This window comes from Neopsephotus bourkii, unplaced genomic scaffold (genome assembly GCF_033783945.1).
Source record: "Neopsephotus bourkii isolate Nb327-2 ecotype Australia unplaced genomic scaffold, CSIRO-AGI_Nbou_v1 NB_1358, whole genome shotgun sequence".
NCBI lineage: Eukaryota > Metazoa > Chordata > Aves > Psittaciformes > Psittacidae > Neopsephotus > Neopsephotus bourkii.
Window position 1 is genome coordinate 3,181,844 of NW_026901837.1, and position 14,639 is coordinate 3,196,482.

The following is a 14,639-nucleotide window of genomic DNA, read 5'->3' on the forward strand; positions in this document are numbered from 1 at the left end:
TATTCTTATATTCAGCTTTTGGGAGAAAAACGAAACTCCATAGCCTCCATATACAAAACATCAAATCAGATTATCACCATTCTCTAACATGGCTTAGCAGTCTTAAAACACCTTTCCCTCAGCTATTCCATTAGATACTTCCTAGTCTATGCGTTTTGCAACAGAAAGGAACCAAAGGAACTGAAAACAAAAGTGACCTGATGCAGAAATAGGAAGAAAGAATACTTCAGGGCGCCTCAAAGCAATGGCCACATAAAAATCATTCCTTAAATTCCACAAAGAAAGGAACTTTTAAGACTTGGAAAGTAAAAAACTCAAAAGGTCAAGAGAAAAGGTGCAAGGAGAAAACCGAACATAGCTGTAAGAAGATGCTCACTGTCCATCGGGAAGAAACGGTGAGTTGCCTCCTGAGAAGGCTCAGGGCACGAAATATGTACAAAAAGAAATTAAACTCATCTGGTCCTAAAGACTATGGGAAAACAAATATTCCACTTTTCCTAAAAGCTGCCTGACATGTTTTATGTTAATTGTACCTGAGGCTTTCTGTTGTTCCTCCATAAGCTCAAACTTGCCTGATAAAGCCGTTCCAAAGTCACTTTGCTTTCAGGAATGTCACAAAAAGCAAGCAGGCATTTTATTGTTATTGCTGTACTGACTAATCCATGTCTAAGCCTACCCTGTACATTACATATAGTCAGCGTTTACATTTTAATTACTGTACAAGCTGTTCCAAAGGAATCTTTCCCTTCCCTATGGTAACAACCAGGAAATAAATTTCCAATAATAGACTATGTTTCCAAGTGTGGTTATTCGTCGTGACAATTTCACCTTCAGGCCATCACTATTCTATGATTCTAAGTACTGCTAGAACAAAATCTCCCAGCAATGCATCAAGTCGTACTCCAAAACACTTGTCAAGGCTGCTACTGGATCCTCAGCAGAACACTTCAGCAGTGTAACTAATCCATGCTGCCTATCTGCTTAAGAAAATTTAAGATTACCAGCACAGCTGGACCTTTTCTGTGACAGCAAAACAGCATACCTGACATGCTTATAACTTACAGGTCCCAGGCTTAAGGTCTCAATATTTTTGCCACTATGTTGTCAAAAAAAATAATTATAAGGACATTTTGTATGTCAAATTATAAAGTGTTTGGAAAACAGAACCTAAGTTAAACATAACAAATGTTTTAAAATTAAGGCATTACTGTAGAAAGGATTCCTTAAAATCTAATAACATGAGAGATTAAGCTGCAAATACATATATGACTCCAGAGTACCCAGACATTTACTCACAGAACACAAGAGGGGAACCTCAGGACTTTTTTGCTGTTTTGAAAGACATGTCAGAGTAAGCTAAGTTGAGAGAGACGGAATACACTCATACTCTATAGCTGTGAATAAAGATATTTGTGGTGTTAAAAGAAATCAAGCCATATATACCCTTAAATTCAATTACAGTTAGATTGGATGTGTACTGAAGCTTGGACAGGAACACTCAGGAGTCCTAAGGGATGGTGACCTGGGGAACAGAGACCCCAAACATAAGAATGAAAGGATGTGATAATAATACAGGGTTATCAAGGTTTCAGAGGCTGCTAAGAGATGCAGGAGAATGCAGGAGGGACATACAAAGAAAAGGAGCCACAGACAGAGTTAAGTGTGGTACATGTTAGACAAGAAACTGGCTACGGAAAGAACTTTGTGATCTGGAGCTGAAGTCACATGCAGGAAAATAACAGGAGATCCCAAATTTCTTCAGAGTAAAATTGTGATACCAGCTAGGCCTATGGTCATCTTACATCAATCTCAGTAGTAAAATACTTAGTATTTGGAATCATATGCATTATCTACCACATCTTTCTAAAAGAGTGCTACAAATCCACAGAACAGAGGGTAATATGGAAAGGTGCCCTTCAAAAAAAAAAAAAAACCAGGCCTAGAGCAGCTCAATCCTGAAGTCTCATTTCTGCCTGAATAAAATTCTAAGTTCATGGAACTCAGAAAACATAAAAGAAATATAAAGGCTTGTTCTATATGTGATATGGAAATAACAGAATGTGGAGGAGTTTAAATATGTGAAGAAATGTATACATATATATATAAAAAGTAAGAAATTATAATATGGCACACATTACTGACCTGAATTAATGAAGAGAATGAAAATGTCACCAGAAAGGCATACAAGAAAAGAACAAGCTGACTATGCTAAAGCACTTCTGGAGCTGAGCCATCTAACAAACACGGGAAACATTCTGGGAGAGAAAACGCTCTACCAAGCATACTGAGACAAAGGGCCTGTTTATAAGATGGGGATTTTTCACAGTATTTTAAGGTAGGTTCTGCTCCTCTTTTCAATGTTTTGGTTACTTTACCGCCACTTCAACAGCTTTCAATTTAATATTATGAATTTCTAAAACTGCAAGATTATGAAAACCTCTAAAATCCTGCTTCTAAGTGTTCATAACACTTTAATTGAACTTCAGATGTCTTATAGACAGTGCTTCCTACGCAGAACAGTGTGGTTCCTACGCAGAACAGTGTGGTTCACTAAAGGAGAAGCCTGAGTGATAGTACAGCAAATGACATTAAAAGCAAAGCATCATTTTCTGAGGTATTTTGGATAATTGCTTTTAAACGTAGATATTTAACATTAGTTCATATTAACTGGACTCCAATTAAATGCTGTAAACATTCTTATTTTATTTTTAAGCTGAAGGTTGAATTTTAAATTCTTGTTATTATCCAGGGGATGCATTAGCAGCAATACTTCCTTACTGAGCTAGGACATACATGTATTACAAGGTGTTTGTCATCATATTACAAGTATTTGTCAGCTGAACAGGCCAACCAGGAGTTGTCTGCTTTGGACAAGACTTAATTTTCACATGGAAGCTAAGAACATATGCAACCTACCTAGGAAGAGCAACTCTGAACTTTGCTAAACAGTCAGGCTATTGGTTTATTTTTTACCCTAGAATCTGTACCAATGCCAACACTGCATAGGTGTTCCCTAGTCAAACTACTTCAACCAGCCAATATAAAATTCCTGGGAGATCAAATACTCAGTCCTCCGGAATCCAGAGCAGGTCTGAATTTTTTACTTATCATAAAAATTCACGTTGCAGTGCTGTTATTCTAGGAAGCAAACTAACATTTCACATACTTTTCCTAATACTGAGTCTGTGGATAAAGAAGCAGTACTGTATTGTACTGTGTAATACTATATAGGCTTGTATTTTAATTGCTAGTGCAAAACCGTTCAGCCTACCATTTATTGATTCACAGTGCTCTGACAGTCCTAGGAAAGGTTGTAACATATTCATATTTCTGATTTTCATATGTAAATTAGATTTTTAAAATAGGGCTTAATTACAACTTAAATTCCCCCTCCTTCCCCATGATGAAGAGATACAGTACACAGCTTTTACTGTAGGATAAAGCTGATGAAAGTGATTAAAATAGAACTTGCTGTACAGTTGCTCAGAACCATGCTCTTGTTTTCTGCAGCTTCAGCATTTCCAGAACTTGCAGGAAGGCATAAATAGACTCCAACAATGAAACAGAGCTCCACCAGAGAGCTGAGACAATGTACACAAGTACAGGAACTTCCCTTTTTCAACTTTTGAAAGTCCCTAACCCATATAATATCCTGCATCAAAAAGTTCAGAAGATATAATTTGGACAGGGGAAAATGCTAAACTTGCCCTTGACTAAAATTTTAGTTTATATTCTAGAATTTAACCGGGCAGTGATTGTGGTGAGGATCACATTTCCTGTGTAATTGAAGGAGAAAAATGACTGCTACTGCTGAGCCCAGGACAATGTCAAAACTCAAGGGAACATAATTCAGGTTGCATGAGTGATTTCAAACACAAACAGCACCGGCATAAAACCCCACTAAGCTTCAATCCTGGAAACTGTGGCACAAACAGAAGTTTCTTCACACATCACAGGCTCTTAGAATCAGAAGTTCTGGTGAACAGCAATTTTATACCCATATTCTAACTTTTCCCCCATTTCACCTCCAGGGGAAAGGAAAATCTACCATGACTACATGACTAGAGTGCAGGTTTGTGGACAGAGCCCAGTTTTACCCCCCTACACGTCCACTCTCACAACTGATCTAACAGCTGCCTCCTATTGCTAGGCAATACCCGTAAGTGCTGCAAAGTTTTCATGGGCATGCGACCGCGCAAAGGGAAATCCTTCTTTTCCAGATTTATACCCCAGAGAAATCTGAGTGGTAGTCATGGTAAAAAAAACCCCAAAAGGCCTCTTGTGTAGCTCAACCGCTGCCTTCAAATATAAAAAAATCTGCTGCAAAAAACTGACAGATTCTCTCAAAGTCATTAACAATCCTTTCCAAGGAAAGGTTAGGGCATATCTGTAGAGATTTTGCATATAATATTACCTCAGCAATACAAAGCAATGCTAATTTAGAAAGAGATATAGGTATAGCTATAACCCCAATTTATAGTAACAAGACAAAAGTACTTCTATTGCTACCGTTTATAGCTGTGGATAAAATGGAGAATTTGTGATGTTGAAATTTTAGACTGACAAACATTTCTGAGCATTATAAGTAAATAGGTAAAAAAAATAGGTAAAAACGGTTAAAGGGGGAGGGGGTGGTGCAAAACCCAAGAAGCCCTAGAAGCTGCAAAAACACTGAAACCTACCTTGATGCAAGGTGTTTTCCATCTTCTATTTGATCTATAAGCCAGCCAACCAACCCAATTTACTGAATCATGCACTTCTTTCCTCTGAATCAAACCCTACTCAGTGCTTTCTCCAGCCTTGATTTAGTGGCCTCAAACATTAGACTAGCCACTTGTAATCTACCTTCTGCTTTAAGTCTTTCTTTACTCTTAAGTACACTTACTTCAGGGAATTTCATTCTTTTCCTTCCGTTTTTCAATACAGAGAGGTTACAGCCATCTGCCTGCATAAGTAAAAACAAGCGAAGTGGGGGTTTATGCTACAGTGTTTGGAGTTTTTACAGTGACTGAACAAACTGTTTACATATATTTGCCTTAGTTTCCACTTGAAGCAGAATGGTATAACTCAGTCCAATCCCTCTGTGCAAGAGTCAATTATTTACCAGCTTCCTTTTGGCAAAGATTACTTTCAGCTCTTATTTTAAGGCACTGAGGGTACCAAGGTGTTTCCTGCTTTGTCATTTATCAGAGCAGGCTTATGATTTATTTTAACAAGAAACAAAAGGCTATCACAGAAAGTGTAATGCCCCACAGTACAGGGAATATAATTCTAATAACTACTGAGGCAAGCTTCTAACTCTGAATGTTCTCCTACCAAAGCAAGAGCTGTTAATGCATGCTTATCCACAACATTGTACAGACTGCTGGTATATTCAGGCATTACTTCCCCCCTTTCCATTCTCCCCAGTTGAAATGTTCACTGTATTATGAATAAGTTATACCTAACCCCACAGAGATAACTCACAGTTTTATTTTTGTGTGTATATACACAGATGTGCACACACATGTACAAACACTCCATGCCATGTTACTAAAACTCTGGTTTTCTCCTGTCAGGTCTCACCTTCTAACAGGTGTGTACATGCTGTTCCAAAAGCTAGCCTGAAGAAATTAACTCTTACATGGCTTCCACCTCCATTTCTAGATTAAGATTCCTCATTGTAAGAAATAGTTAGCACTAGCTAATGAAGCTGATGCTTTGATTAAGCTTTGAAATTGGTACCACACATCTACTATGAAGTCACTAAAGATCTGATAAAATCTATTTCTTTATTTAGCATTTAGTTGCTGACACAACAGATATCTTCCTAATACCTCCAGGAGACATGAAATTAAATTCCAGAATTCATTAAATGTTTGTAGTCTGCCTGTTCCCTGGGCTGCATGACAAAAGATCCTGAACAAGTGAGCATAACTGAAGCTAAACATTTCCCTCATTCAAGGATAAAATTTTGGCCTCTATCTTCTAGAAAAAAATCCCAACTTTTTTTAAAAATTCACCTTTTCCTTGAAGATTTAAAAGAAGAAACTTACACACAAGAGGACTTTGCACTCTTTTCCTCTTAATTTTATCTTTATTATTTGTAAACTCCTGCACCCTCTCAGCATAAGGAATTAATCAGTTCTCTGAGCTACCCAACCAATCCAAGTTCTGTTCTCCCAGCCAAGCATCTGTACCTGCCCTTCCCCATCTGCTGTTCTTACTCTTGAGTTAGCTTACCGTATCAACCACTGCAACTTCCTTTACAGTTTCACTAGACAATAGATGGGTGCTTTCCTGAATGAGGATGCCTTCCGTCTTTTCTATCACTCCACCATCTTTTCCTCATGACTAAACTGAGGTGATAAGATGAAACACATCAAACAGAGGCTTGTTCATCATCTCTTTTGTTTAAACGTGGGTATGTCACGCATGCCAGTTTTTCCAAGATTAAAATTAAGATATTAAAAAAGACAAATGCAAAGACAAGCCAAGAGCAAGGACTCCAAATATATATACATATGCATCTATATAAAAAAAATATAATATATTAAAATATATATATGCTACATTTGTTCTGAAGCAGACTAGGGAGAAGGCCATTTAGAATCAACATGAACACATTCCTACAAACCACTGTAGCCATCGTTAAACGTTTACTTGGTTTTGCCTGTGTGCAGTGTTACTCAATTGGCCATTTCCATTTCATTTAATAACATAAATGTGATGAAATGCTACAGAACACAGTGTTGTCAGTTCATAACAGATTTTAGTCATATATGTATTGCCCAGGTTAGAAAAACCTGTAAATGTAAGAATCTTAAATGAAAAAAGAAATGACTGTAGTATATGAATCCCACAGGCTGAAGAACCAGAAGGAAATAAAACTTACAAGTCTCACTGTTTTGGGAGGCTGCTGGGAGCCAAGACCGGACTAAGTAGACTGAGGAACAGAGGTTTCCCTACAGCAGAGTCAACAGCTTCAAAACCAAACCACGTTAACATTTTATCAAAGTGATCTAACATTAAAATGGAAGACTTAAAATAATTTTCTTAGACTAGAGTAAAACAAATGTAAGTAATTCCTGGTTTTCTTACATATGGACATGGCCAAAATCTGACATGTATTTCTTCGGGAAGGAAAAAAACCTTTTAAAAGAAAGCATCTCATTTTGCCTGCAATGCTCATTTTGCTACCACCCAGTAATGCCACCAAGAACTCTGTATTCTTCCAAATGAGCGGAGTCAGAGAAATACTGTTCCTGTTCTCAACACTATTGATTTAATAATGTGCCATACCACTACTTCACTATTCTATTCCACCCTGGCTCTCTGTTTAGTTTAAATGTTTTCCCTCCTTCTGGTCCTCCTTGCCCCACTCCTCTATTCACCCTTCTTCTTACTCTATTTTTTTTTTATTTCTTTTTAACTAGAATACACCTGGGATTAATTGTTACAATGCTTCTTTATTTCACGCTTTGTCTGCTATTTGACCAAGAATGGAACAGACAGATCTGAGTAGTAAACACAGAGCACAGCCCACCACATTATGTAAACCAAGAATTTGTTTTCCCTTACATGCCTGTCTTGCACTTGTCAGTACAAAACGCCATCTGTGATCCAATCACACTTTTTGATGCCCTCTGCTACCAGCTTCCAGTTTTATTAACCAACTTAGTATCAGCAAATATTTTCTGAGGTTAAGAAAGTGTCACTTAAAATAACAAAATAAAAACTTTGAGGATTTCCTCACTAGCTTTTTAAAGCCTAGAAAGAAATCATAGATGCATACTTCAAGCTTACCAAGACCTAGGTCATGCAAACATAATGCTGGCAAATTAACAAAGCCCTAAATAGTTTTATCAGCAGTAAAGCATAGTTATAAAAAGTTCTTCTCAAGAGTCCCTACAGCTTACATGGAAAAAAAAACTAAGGATGGGGTAAGCAGCAAGTGAAACCCCTTTCTTTAAGCCAGTCTTCAGGAACCTCTGCATCAGCTAACAAGCTTCCCCCGTTGACACAGCTATCCTTAATTACACTAATTTAAGGATATATTCCACTCACCAGTTATTAAAGTGAGCATAAAAGAAATAATGTTGCTAGCTCTCTCATTCCTATCCAACAGGAAAAATATTTTCTCTATGGCAAAAGTCACTTCTCACTTATGCTTGTTACATAGCTTATAATTAGCAACAACAACAAATTAGAAATCACACATACCATTCCCATTCTACTCCTCCATTCGTAGCTGATGAATTAAATATTTATTTACTTTTTAAGTTTCTGAGGAAATCTATTCTCAGTCACTTTTCTGGGTTAAGAATTTAAACAAAGACACTTGTGCATCACAGAATTTAGAATCTCTTTGCTGGTAATTCCTCCATAAGCACAGGTTTTATTTCCTCATCACTCCAAAGAGCAAGGAATTTTAACGGGATAATGTGGAAGCTTATAAAACCATCACCGAGGGTGCAAATATTTAAGAATGGTATGTTCACTACTGGTTAAGCAGCACCAATAATGTAACAAGGCGAATCTTTTGATAATCTTAAAATGTTGATTCTATTTAGATGAGGAAAATATAGGTGCTTAACCAAAAGCTGACTGGCAATTTAAATATTACCAATTTCTGCCTTTATCCATATTTAAATATAACAGAAGCAAAACCAGTTATTCAGGGTGGATGGTGGGGGCGCTGAACCTGGGTTTAAAGAGCTTTCTGGCAGTCAGTTTCCCTTGTTTTTGATCTTCCCTCCAATCCATTTCTGTTCTCATTCTCTTATGTATCTTTCCTCTTCCTCCTGAAGACATGGTCAATGTTCCTGTATTTTGTGCTTGTTCAAACCCTTGTTACTTGATAAACCCCACAAGTTCCTGCTTCACAAACTAGGTTCTCACAGCCTTCTGGTTCTGCATGCATCTCATCTGAACCACAACAAAAATCCTATCTACTTCCATATAATTTTCTTCCTTTTTCTTTTCTTTTTTTTTTTTGAGAAGAAGTAAGTTAATGAGTTCTGATGTATTCAGTTATGGCAGATACTTCATCAGCTGGAACATTCACTGCAGTTTATCAAATCTCTCTTAATACAGTTATGGTCTGAAGTTATTGTAACAAAGGACTTCACAGGGTTTTAAGTTATTAATTGGGGGGGGAAGCAGCAGCAGCCACAGCTCACTAAAACATGATCAGGAATGGTAAGTTGGTATTTACAGGAACAGTGCAAGACATTATTGCAAATGTAAACAAAATTTTACAAAACAGACATAAAAACAGTTTTAAATGAATAACTGCTTTCAGTATAAGCTGAAGTCAGTACATTATGAAATCTGAAAAACAACTTTCAGCTCTAGTTAAGACGCAGGAAAGTTCTTCAATACCATACATACCCACCCAGAAAAATACAAAACAGATCTAGACAACTCACACAGGCCCCACTGTACTCAGAAGAAAAAAACAAAAACACCCCCAAAATAACCCCCTCAACTCAGTCTACTCATTTAGCTCTAGCATTACAACTGTTACAAAGAGGTTAACTGTGCTCATTCAACTTTATTTGGATATTAAATGCAAGATAAAAGATCTCTAGATGAAACGTAAAAGATCGTATCTTATTTTTAGGAGATAAACAGATTCGAGAGGTGTGTTCCAGCCCAGCCAATCCCGAGGCTGTTGTGCAGCTCTGCCACCTCTCTAAGCCCAATCGCAGCTCCGAAGGGAAACTGCTGTTTGTCTCAGCAGTGCTGATGATGAATGGCTGCTTCAGGGGTAGAGATCAAGCTGTGTGGTAAATCTTTCTATTTGTTCCATTTGCTTTTCTATTTTAAACAGCTGCAGTGGTCTGTCTGGCACCCTACATTAAGTACATGTGAATTTCATAAGAGAAGACATTTATGTAAGTGAAAACATGGCTTTAATTTGTCCTTTCATTCTCAAACTGAACACTGAACTTCTGTAAGCAGCTGTGGAAATTTACTATAATTTTGTATCCACCTTCCAGAAAAGGTATAGCATATCATAGCTTGATTGTACAGTTTTTAAAAGGTCACCTTTCAGTGATAGCAGGTTTTAAGATGATGACGTTCTCCACCTTTCTTCCTCCTGCCACTGAATAACATGCAAGCAGAGTATGTTTATTAGACTATGCCCTTCAAATATACAAAGACCTAACATACAAGCCTTGCTTATCTTCCAGTTATGCTGAGGTTGTGCTAGCATAATGTATGCCAACTGAGCCTGGCACCAAAGGTCACAATTTTAAAGGAATGCTTTACACTAAAACCTACTACGAATTTCTAAACTGAAGAGACAAGCAATGGGGTTTTTCCTTTGTTTTGAAACACCACTCTTGACTTAAATTAAGCCCAAAATTTCTGGCCAGATTACAGTTTGGACAAATCCTGCTTTCTCTTATAATTTCAGTATGTTATTCTTTGTATCCTGACTTCTCAAAGCTAGCTAACATTTCAATGGCCAACAAAAAAAGCTCGGTGCCTTGATGGAAATATCTACCTTACCACCAATTTCAAATGTTTTAGGATTCTAAGGAAAGCAAGTGCAAGCACATGTTGATTCAAAGACTGTAAAAGGGTTATTTTCACCTCCTTTTATTACTCATACTCTAGTTCTCTCCTTCAAATTCCATTCAGTTTCTTTGAAAGCTTGACCATGTTTAGCCAATTCTGAATTCAGGCAAATTAAAAGTGAATGAAAGTAAATTAAAAGTGAAATGCCAATAAATTGAAATGAAAAGGCAAATAGCAGCACTGTAGGTTGCCTGTTCATAATATCAAAAGAAATTATTACAGCTCTTATTTGAGATAACTTCCACCAAATTCCATTTATCTGGAACTTTGTTCTGTTTTCTTAAGTGCAGTAGTATATAAAACTTCTCTGGAAGTATTGCAGTGTCAAGTAAACATTTCTCTGTCTTTATCCAAGCAGCTTTTCGCATAACTTAAAATTACTGTAAAGTTCCAAGAGTGTTAATTCCATTTTGCAGATAAGCAAGATGAAATAGGGCTATTAATTCATCCAAGATCACACAACAAATCGGGGAGTGACAGGGCCAGGAACAGAACTCATCTGTACTCCCAGGCCAGACCCAGAACTGTTATGCCCATTTCAGTATTACTAAAAGAAGCAGAAGGTACATTTCTGGGGAGAAAAGCCAGGGGAAGATTTCTTGGTAAGGAGTCTGGAGAAGCCCGTGAGAACACTGATGTGCCAAGTCCTTGAAAGATCAAAGTCTCCATTATACTTCCAGTCCCTTCTTACAACAAACCAACACACTGAAGTATCTTTCAACAGGACACATGAATGGGAATGTAATACCAAGCTGGAAAAGCCCTCAGAAGTTAAGATACGATCTTAAAGGCTACCTACAATGGCTTTGATTACCAGAACTTGCAGCTGACAAGTTCATGGATTCACTGTAAAACTTTTCAAATACAATGACTGAACAACAAAATAACCACAGCAAAGGGGTAATCTCTTAGGAAGAAATCAAAATAATTTCATTAGAGAATTGTCTGTTTGTACAGTTTATATTACAGTATCATGTAAGTTTCATTTTAGAAAGTATTTTAATCTTTAAATCAGTTTTAAGATTGTTCAAGGAATTTAGCACCTTCAGGAAGAATTCCAGGACAGAGATTGTGTTCTGTGTTCAGACAGGCAAACTAGACATTTTCAATGATATTCTAATGGTTAAGACAAAACACAGTTAAGTCATGCTAACAAGGGGTTTTTGTTTGGTTCACCAGTAAGCATTGGAGAAATAGTGCAAAAAAGCTCTGCACAAGCATCTTGAATAAAACACGTCAAAGTAACCCAGAAGGAAAACAAACAAAAAAAACCAAAACACACACAACTAAAAATGTACTACTACATTTGTCTGCTTTCAGCCCTTAAGAGCTGTGTTGTCATGCTCTGTCAAGGAGCTGCAACTAAATTGTGACTTCATTCTTTCATTTTGGATTTCAGACAGTTAAACTTTGTTTGCTTTATTTCCTCACACACACACCCCCACTCCCATGTCCTGCCTCAGCAATACCTCTCCTGTTATGCTACCATGCGTCAGAGGGATGCATTACTGCAGCCACACATCCTGTATGATGCAAGTATGTGCAATCTGAAAGGACTGTTATTGATATAGGCCCAGTATGTTACGTGCTTTATAGGCACACAAAGATTCTGTCTGAACAGCCAACACAAAAATCAATAGCCTCATGTAGTAAGTCCCAGTAGAGCTGAACAGATGTTTAAAAAACAATGTGTTGATTTCATGACACATCAGTTGGCAGCATGAAGTACTGTAGGAAAATACTAAGATGATGGCAGAGTTGTAAAGAAGAGCAATAAGAAGACTTGATGAGAGACAAGGGAACAGAAAGACTGAAAGAAGTTCAGCTTAGGATATTCTTAACTATGGTAGTCATCAAGTACAGGCATGAATTTGATCTATGCACAGACTGCTAAGATGGAAAATGGAGTCTGCAAATCAAAAATAAGAGATGGTCTACCTCAAAGAAAATTAATATGGAAAACATTGATAAGTTTGATGGTGTGAAGTGCAAAAAAGGGCTACAAAAAGAATACCATGCAAGTGTAATTAACATGGACATACAGCATTTACACACAGTCACTGGTTAAAAATGTGCAGTTAACCTAGGTATAAAGACATTTATTGCATGGATTTTACCATCCAAGGTGCTTTCATTTCCAGATTCTGCCAATTTGACATTTGCAGGCTCCACTCTCCCCTAATGATTGCTGGCTGTACAGCTTAGTGAAATGATCGATCGCTAACTGCCAAGTATTCTTATGCCTTAGCAGGATATACGCTACTTCTGTCCAGTAATACAATTTTATTTGGCAGTTGATACAAAATGGGCATTAGGGTTATGATTCACTACTTGGTTGTCTTATTAACACTGAATGAATGTCTTTCTCCCTGACATTTTGTAATTGAACTATTAAAAGGCTAAAACAGGCAAAAAGGTTTCAAAAAATGTTCTCTACAGAAATCTGCATATTTCACGGGGCACTTTTCAAGGACAAGAACACCAAACAATCAGCCAGAGGTGTCTCAATTCTAAAGCAACATTTATTATGTTGCTAGCAGCTGTAGTCTTTCCTCATACCTTTTCCTACTGACCCATTTAAACTCCCATAAAACTCTAACTTAGTGAAAAATGCTGCTTAGTTTTTAATATATTCTCAAAGCTTTATGTTCTCACAGCCTTCACAGAGTACAGAATTTTCTGAAAGGGGAAACCTAAGGGTACCAGCAAAAGAGAGGTAACACTGAACAAGCTTCCAAAAAACTCCCTTAAGTTCACATGCTACTGTGTTGATCCCCCTCACCAACCTCTCTTTCCCACTCCAGAAACAGTAACTAGACTTGCTCAGCTCTATCTTCATAGAAGCCAGTAGGATGCATTACAATCCCTGCTTGATTCTGGGTGCTATTTCACCAGCCCTGTTGGACAAGGCTCCAAACTGACATGAAGCAATGAGCCCAAAAGCCTCTGGCCTCCAAAAGGCTGGATCTTGAGCCAGAAATGCAAACTGCTAGACTGTCATAAACTGAAAAGAGCATCTCAAATTATTCTACCCTAAGTAAGAAAAGGAATTACTAAAAGCAATGGGATTTTTAGAGCATGGACCATCTCCTCATTCCATGAAACCTTATGCCAGAGTTAAATGTCTGTTTTCCCCTTCAGCTTATAATTCTTCTAAAAGTTAAAACTCATAAGCCAGCATTCAGACAATGTGAACTGTAGGAGCCCAGAGAGCTTTTTACTCTTTACATCTCTGCTGTTTCTGGACTCTGTTTGGTCCAGGCAGAGGCCTAACTATAGTCACTCAAGTCGCTATAATCACCCTTTACCCAAACAACTGGGTCTAATAACAAGGCCTGACTGAGCAAGATCTTTGGCCCACAGTGAAACAAGCCAATTCGGAATAGTTTAATAAATGTACATTGTCTAGACTGGGGAGATTCCCAGATTTCCAGCAGGGAGAAATCAAGCAGTGGATCATTACACAAGCACAATGTCATTAGATTCTACTTTGCACAAACTGCTGCATTCCCTTGGTTCCACATGCTAGGTGCAAAAATCCACAAGCAAAGGACTGAATGGAGTCTGTCCTTCCTTTCAAGGATACTAATAACTTAATCTTAAAAAGAAAGCTACTGGGTTTTGTTTTCCTCTGGTTTTGTTGCTTGTTTCTCCGTTTGATATTTGAAGATTAAAACTTTACAGAAGAGGGAAGGACTCACCACAAAGGAAGCCTGCTAGCCTGACAACAGGCCAGCCTTCAGTTTTATGCTAGCTATTCCAGAAACAAAAAACCCTGCACCATTTTGAAGCTCTGTATTTATAACTCTAGGCTTCTGAACATTCATAAAAGCTTTTACAACTAGGAGGTCACTAAACAGTCACCCCAGGAATTGTGTAACTAATTCATGTCACTTGGGGGAGGTGAGGGAAACAACTAGCCCAGTCTTGTGGGAAAACAGGGAAAGAAGCAGCCATCATCTGCCACCTTCTTTAATCTACTGCCAATAGATTAAACCAATAATTATCTACAGCACCACTTGATGTTTGGCATTTGCTACATTTCCTTCCTCTTCAAAAATCTTTTAAGA

The 14,639-nt window shown here is 37.6% G+C and overlaps 1 protein-coding gene and 1 long non-coding RNA gene across 4 annotated transcripts in view; one reads left to right on the plus strand and one right to left on the minus strand.

The window, feature by feature from the left end:
- The window catches only part of SESN1 (sestrin 1), a 77,243-nt gene that overhangs the window by 41,035 nt on the left and 21,569 nt on the right, over positions 1 to 14,639 (minus strand). The window lies entirely within an intron of this gene.
- LOC133219446 (uncharacterized) lies at positions 1,589 to 7,064 on the plus strand. Of its 2 annotated transcripts, XR_009727441.1 has the most exons (3): positions 1,614 to 2,335; positions 6,252 to 6,407; positions 6,852 to 7,064. It is a non-coding gene; the product is annotated as an uncharacterized LOC133219446 (long non-coding RNA). The 2 variants fall into 2 exon arrangements; XR_009727440.1 differs by having other exon boundaries at positions 1,589 to 2,335; positions 6,252 to 7,064.